The sequence below is a fragment of the Silene latifolia genome, chromosome 6 (genome assembly GCF_048544455.1).
Source record: "Silene latifolia isolate original U9 population chromosome 6, ASM4854445v1, whole genome shotgun sequence".
In the NCBI taxonomy this organism is placed as follows: Eukaryota; Viridiplantae; Streptophyta; class Magnoliopsida; order Caryophyllales; family Caryophyllaceae; genus Silene; species Silene latifolia.
In genome coordinates, this window is record NC_133531.1 from 44,504,706 (window position 1) to 44,511,803 (window position 7,098).

Genomic DNA, 7,098 nt, shown 5'->3' on the forward strand with positions numbered 1-7,098 from the left:
CACTTCCTCATCAAGTGGCGGAGGCACTAAAGAGGAACAAATTTAAGAGCATGTAATCCTTCACAAATACTAGTTCAACAAATTACTAAGGCTAAGAGGATGGCACCAAATCACCTCCAAATGGTGTTAAACTAGACTACTTTCGTCCTCAATTTCCAAATGCTTTCGTCAAGAGCGATCGGATGGTGGTGGAATGATGATCCCTATGATGCTAGTAGCATATGACATGACAAGTCTCGAATTCTCTACAAAAGTAAAGGTCATGGATCGTCCCAAGCTCGACCAAGTGGCTTGACAAAAAGGCTTTTTGGGAATGAAATGCTCAAATCTTTATTCACAACGGGTGGATATGACTAGTATTCAAAATTGTCCTCATTTCACTTTCACATTTCAAAAATTTAAGATGGGGTTTGTCCCTTCCGGGCTAGTGTCCATTGCTTTCGCCAATCGCTTATTAGGCAACCGGTTAACCTCTAGACAATAGCTTTTCGGGGTGATAATCACTCTGTCTCTGGGCGGCCGAATTCACAACCGTATGGGGGCCCAATTCAATGGATCCCGCACCAAAGCACATCGAAGTGGTACGCCTCCATCAAAACAACTTAAATTTCTCAACTTTCAACAATTCACAACATTTGAGGTTCCTTGGAATTAGATTACTTCCACATGACAAAATTTCTTTGAAATGAGCACTTCAAGCTTATTGATAGAAAATATTTTTGGGTTGCCTTACCACAAGGTCAAACAAGGTCACCTAGACAAGTTAACCAAGTCCACATCGCATCACGGGGTTGGATAGGTGACTCACATGCAAACCCTTGACTAGGCTTTGGGTCATGGGTCAAAAGACACTAGTATGACACTATCTAGGGTGTTTTACAACCATTCTAGTAGGCAAAGTCTTAAGTTGAACAAGTATTTGTAATGGCTTAGTTGCTCTTGTCAAAGTTCCTAATTAGGCATTTTTCAAAACATTTCTAACATGCAACTACATGCCATGGTGCAACTAATATAAACATCCTAATGCAAGTGATTCTATTAACTAATATGACATATAAACTAAATACAAGTCCTAGGTTCACATTGTTATACCGCATCAATCAAAATAAAGCCACATAGTCATTAACATAAAGAGGAAAAAGGAGATTGGAAAGATCATACCATGCGGTCTTCATGATCCTCATGTCTCGGATGTGGCGTAGTCAATCAATGTGAACAAGGATAGAACAAACACAATATATACAAAACAATATATACAAGACTACAAAAGAAAATAAACATGTTTTTGGGTTTTCAATTTTCAATTTTTTATGATTTTTGAAATTTTTCAATTTTTTTGGATTTTTGAATAAGAGTTAAATGTTAGAATTCCCATCCCCACACTAATATGGGCATTGTCCTCAATGGCCAAAATGATGGAAATTATGCAAAGATGATGCATGATTTATACACTAAATGCAATCTACACTAAGCTACACTACATGATGCATGGTTTTTGTTATGACGGAGAGGATAATTTAGATTACCTCCCGTTGTGTATGCATTAACTTCCCCAAACCGAGTGAGACACTATTGCTAATGTCCAAGGATGGGTGTAGTTCATGCACACACTATGCAATGCATGAAACTAATTTGTCATTTTGGATTTTGAAAATGGGAACAATAAAATGAGAACACCTCAATGGTACCGAGGTGTGAGTCCTCTATGGTGCTAGGACTACTCCAACAATGATCAAAATTATAATTAAAACAAAGAGAGAAATAGACAAACCATGAGAGGGTAGGAGTCTCCAAGGCTTGCTAATCCTCCATCATGCTATCACCATCACTTTCCTCATTAGAAGTGGTCACATTGCCACTTCCCTTGTCATTTGCTTCTTCACTTTCTTCCTCATCTTGCTCATCATCATCTTCACCATCCTTTTCTCCTTCTTCACTTGCTTCTTCATCAATGTTATCATCAACTTCTTCATCATTACCAACAACCTCATTGTCACCCGAAACGACCCTAGATGCACCCGGAAATAGGACTTCTCTATCCGCCCAACTAGGCAAAGGACAAGATGGATCAAGTAGTCCTTGCCTAGCTAAGTGTAGGAGGGGTGGATATTGAGCCAAGTAAGCGTTTTTCCGGTTCTCAAAGGCTTGCTTGTGCATTGCTTGCATGAGAAGAGTCACATAATCATTTCTAGCTTCAACTCCTTCCGGCTTGAACTCTTCATACTCAAAGGGGTAAGGTGGTATGACAATGGAAGAGGAGGGAGTTTCAAGATCACCCTTTTGTTGTTGAATAATATACTCGGCCTCTTTAGAAAGGGGAAGTAGATAATTGGTCCGGTGGACGCTTAGACGACAAATCTTTGAAGGCAAGGTGAACGATCTAGCTTCACTAGTGAGCCATCCATACTTAGTGTCAAGGGGGTTATGGGAAACCCACTTGTACTTGTGTATCATAGTATGCAAATCAACAAGATGGCCACCCTCCTTTGCTTTGTACTTGTTATCCTTATTGAAGTTAGGATCAAAGTGCTTAGCTAGGATAGTGACTAGGCCGCCATTGACAATAACGGTAGTGCCCTTCTTCCCACAATCAATGTTGAGCCATCTATCTACCAAGAGCCTCAAAGAATTGTAAGGCTTGGTGTGTACTCTTCCAATGTTCAAAGCCGATTCAAGGAGAATAAAATCAAGTTTGGTGAAATGGTTGGTATCTTTCCTTGCAATTATGGTGTTTCCCATGACCTTGTGCCATACTCTTATGCCCGGATGGTGGACCAAAAGAGCACGGCTCGCATGAAAGTCCTCAAATTTCCTCCCGGAAATTGCCTCCCAAAGAGGTTCGGGGTCATACTTTCCATAATTCTTAAAATAACGCGGGTCATCACTAAGACCCAAAATTTCACTCAATTCCCTAAAGGAAATGCGTCTACTAACATTAGCTAGACGAAACTCGAGATTCTCCCTATTCTCGACTTTGGTGACTTTCAAAGAACTCAAAAATTCCAAGGTAAGGGAGGGGTATGTCAATTCCTTTGTTTCAAACAATTTCTTCAACCTCATGGCTTTGAAAAAGGCTCTAGTTTGCTCAAGAACACCCAATTTTTCTAAGGTATCTTCACATATAAATTTGGTGGATTGAATTGATTTCCTAGAAAACTTGGCAAAAGTATTTCTATGGGTTTCGGAAATAAAAGTTACCTCCGGATAATGCAAAAGTTGATCGATTTCCGGAGTAGAAGGTGTTGTTGCTCCCATAGAAGGTTGTTGTTGTTGTTGCACTTCCAAGTTTGGTGTTGCTACCACCATAGCCAATGCTTTCTTTGTTTGAAGAGCCTTTTGCCTTTGTGAGAGTGCCTTAGCCTTTGGTGCCTTTGTTGCCTTTGTTGCTCCATTAGTCCTTGCCATTGATGAACTAACCAAGAAAAGAATGAAAAATCTTCAATTTGTAGTATACCCAAATCGATTTCAAGGTGAAAGGCTTTGCCTTTATGAAATCAAAAATCGACCCAAAGGTTGAAGATTTTGTGCTTGGTTTTGATTTTTATTGAAGAAGGAGTGATTGATTTATTGTTAGAAGGATGATTTGATTTGATTTTGGTGAATGTTGTTGAGGAATTTTGTTTTTGTGATGGAGAGGATGAGGGTTTTGATGTTGTGGGTAGTGTTTATGAATGAATGAATGAATGAAGGAAGGTGGGAGGGATTTTATAAAGACCGAAATTTTCGAACTGCAGGGGCAATCCGTGCGGATTCTGCCCAATCCGTGCGGATTCTGCTCTTTCTGGGCTGTATAAAACTCGCCTAAAGACGGGCGGATTCAGAAGAAGACGCTCGGATTTTCTTGATGCGGGACGGGCGGATTTGGCTGAAGACGGACGGATTTCAGTCCAGGAAATTTTGCTTGTTTTCCTCAGCTACAAAGACGGACGTCTTTCTTTCAAGACGGGCGAATTCTTCAAGACGGACGGATTGATGCTTAGGACGCCCGGATTCAGTCACAGTCAAGAAATTTTCAAAATTCAGCTCAGTTCAGGACGGGCGTCTTTTCTGCAGTACGCTCGGATTACTGAAGACGGGCGGATTCTCCTGAATCCGCTCGGATTCTTCCCCTTGTACCCGGATTCAGTTCCATCCGTGCACAATGCATTTCCCTTACCATTCTTCTATTCTTTCTTCAAATCTTGTGTTTTTCATTGTGGGGGCACTACTAAGGCATGGATAGCCTAGGCAATTGTCATCCGCACACTAAGGTAAAGCACTACACATCAATTTAAATTGTTTGTCCCTCCCTCACTTCTCTCAAACATGACAATTATCTTGATCAAAGTAAATAAAAATCCAAAGATGACAAAAAAATGCAATACAAGAATTGAAATGTAAGTTAGGGAGTTAGAAATATTTACAAGTGGTGGTTTAGGGAGGACTCCACCAAACTCTCATTCTTGATGAGATGTCAAGGGGGCATGTCCAAGGTGTTGTTGATGTTGCTCAACACCTTGAAAAAGTAATCGAAAGCTTGTTCATTATCATGGTAGAGGTCTTCAATAGACCTCGGCCCTTGTTGTCGGTCTTGATCGATGGCATTACCAATGTAGGGATTAAAAATCCCTTCAAATTCGTTGTCCCATAGACCACAAACTTCATTAAGTTGATCATTGAAAATCTCTTGCTTAGATGGAGACAACTCTCCCAATTTCTTCTCTTGGCCAATGAGGCCATCCTCTTCTTCCTTGGTTGATTTTGATGAGCTTTGCAAGCTCTCCTTGTCACAATTCACTTGCTCTTTGAATGGAGCATCTTCAATTTTCTTCTTCCATTGGAGTTCCGATTTCTTCCTCTCATCCTTTCGGCTATAATGATCAATCATGAAACATGGTTCATGCAAACGAGGAGCTCTCATAGTCTTGTCAATATTAAAAGTTATGCTTTCATCTCCCACTTCTAGAGTGAGCTCACCATGTTTCACATCAATCACCGCACCCGCGGTGTGTAGGAAAGGTCTTCCTAGAATGATTGGAATGTTGGAATCTTCCTCCATATCAACAATGACAAAGTCCACCGGGATGAAAAACTTCCCAATTCGCACGGGGACATCTTCCCATATCCCTAATGGTGTCTTCGTCGATCTATCGGCCATTTGGAGTGTGATGTTGGTGCATTAAGCTCTCCCATCCCCAACCTTTTACTCACCGAGTACGGCATGACACTCACACTAGCCCCTAGATCACATAAGGCTTTGTTGATCGTCGTGTCGCCAATGGTACACGGTATTGAGAAGCTTCCCGGATCCTTTAACTTTGGAGGTGAACTCCCTTGAAGTATTGCACTACTCACCTTAGTGAAGGCGATAGTCTCAAGCTTCCGGATCGACTTATTCTTTGTGAGGATATCTTTCATGTATTTCGTATAGGCCGGCACGTGATTGATTAATTCCGTGAAAGGAATTGAGACTTCCAAATTCTTCACAATTTACATGAACTTTCCAAGTTGATCATCAAATTTGGGTTTGGCTTGACGACTTGGAAAAGGAAGTCTAATCACAATGGGCTCCTTCTCCTTGACCTTGTCTTCATTTTTCTTTGAACTTTCTTCTTTTGATGATCCTCCATCTTTGGAGCTTTGCACAATTTCTTCCTTTTCACTAGCTTCCACAACTTCATCCTCAACTTGCTTCCTTGGTGCTTCATACCTTGTACCACTTCTCAAGTGAATGGCACTAACCGTTTCATGTCTAGGGGGATTACTTTGAGGTGGTAATTACCCCTTTTGTCTTTGTGAGCTTGAAGATGCTAGTTGAGTCAATTGTGTTTCCAACATCTTGGTGTGAGCTAGAATGTTGTTGATGGTGGTTTCCTTTGCTTCGCTATCTTTTTGCATTTGAGTGAAAAATTCTTGTTGATTCTTTTGCATTTGGAGGACCGCTTTTTGGACATCAAAACCTTGGTCATTTTGGTGATTGTATGGATTTTGATTTTGGTAACCTTGGTTTTGATTGTAAAAGGGTCTTTGATTTTGGTTTCTCATGGGTGGTGGAGTGTATGTTGTTTGAGGGTTTTGAACATTTTGGCTTTTGTATGAGAGATTTGGATGGAATTTGGTGTTTTCATTGTAAAAATTGGAATAAGGGGTACCACTCTTGTATGCTTGGAAAGCATTCACTTGTTCATTTGTTCCCCTACATTCACTTTGGTCATGTCCCAAAGTTCCACAATTCTCACATATCCCACTTGGGATTGATGAGGATGCCGTCATGGCATTAACATGATGCTTTGATGATTTTGAGTTTTCTTCAAGTCTAGCCATAACTTGTTCAAACTTCAAGTTGATTGTGTCAATGTGAGCACTAAGTTGAGCACCCAATTGAGTAACGGAGTCCACTTCATGCTTTCCTCCTCTAGTAGCCTTGCGAGGTCTACTATATTGTGAGTTATGGACCGCCATTTCCTCAATCTTGTTCCATGTTTGATTGTCATCAACTTCGGTGAACATTCCATTCGATCCCATATTGAGAATGTTCCTAGAATCTTCATATAAACCATTCCAAAATTGTTGTACCAAAAACCATTCGCTAAGTCCATGGTGAGGACATGAGCGACAAATTCCCTTGAACCGCTCCCAAGCTTCATACAAAGATTCTTCATCCCTTTGCTTAAAACCCGTAATTTGAGCTCTTAGCATGTTAGTCTTTTCCGGTGGGTAGAATTTTTTGTAGAAAGCTAGAGCCAACTTCTTCCAAGAATCTATCCCGAGGGTGGCCTTATCAAGGCCCTTCAACCATTGCTTCGCGGTGCCGATTAAAGAAAAAGGAAATAAGACCCATCTAATTTGGTCTTGAGTCACGCCCGTTTGAGAGATTGCATCACAATAGTCGCAAAAGGTTTCCATATGAGAGTGAGGGTCTTCACTAGGCATCCCCCCAAATTGGCTCCTCTCAACTAATTGGATGAAGGCGGACTTGGCAATAAAATTTCCGGTTAGATGTTGCGGTGTAGGAGTACCATTTGGTAGATTCTCCTCCGTGGGTACGGAGTGTGACGAGAATTTAGGCATTGTAGGTGGATTTTGTGGGGTATTGTGTAATGGGTTCTCCTCTCCTTC

The 7,098-nt window shown here is 40.9% G+C and overlaps 1 non-coding gene across 1 annotated transcript; it reads left to right on the top strand.

The window, feature by feature from the left end:
- Positions 1-6,571: 6,571 nt before the first annotated feature.
- On the top strand, positions 6,572-6,678 carry LOC141589013 (small nucleolar RNA R71). The gene has a single exon (XR_012519973.1). It is a non-coding gene; the product is annotated as a small nucleolar RNA R71 (small nucleolar RNA).
- Positions 6,679-7,098: the final 420 nt, after the last annotated feature.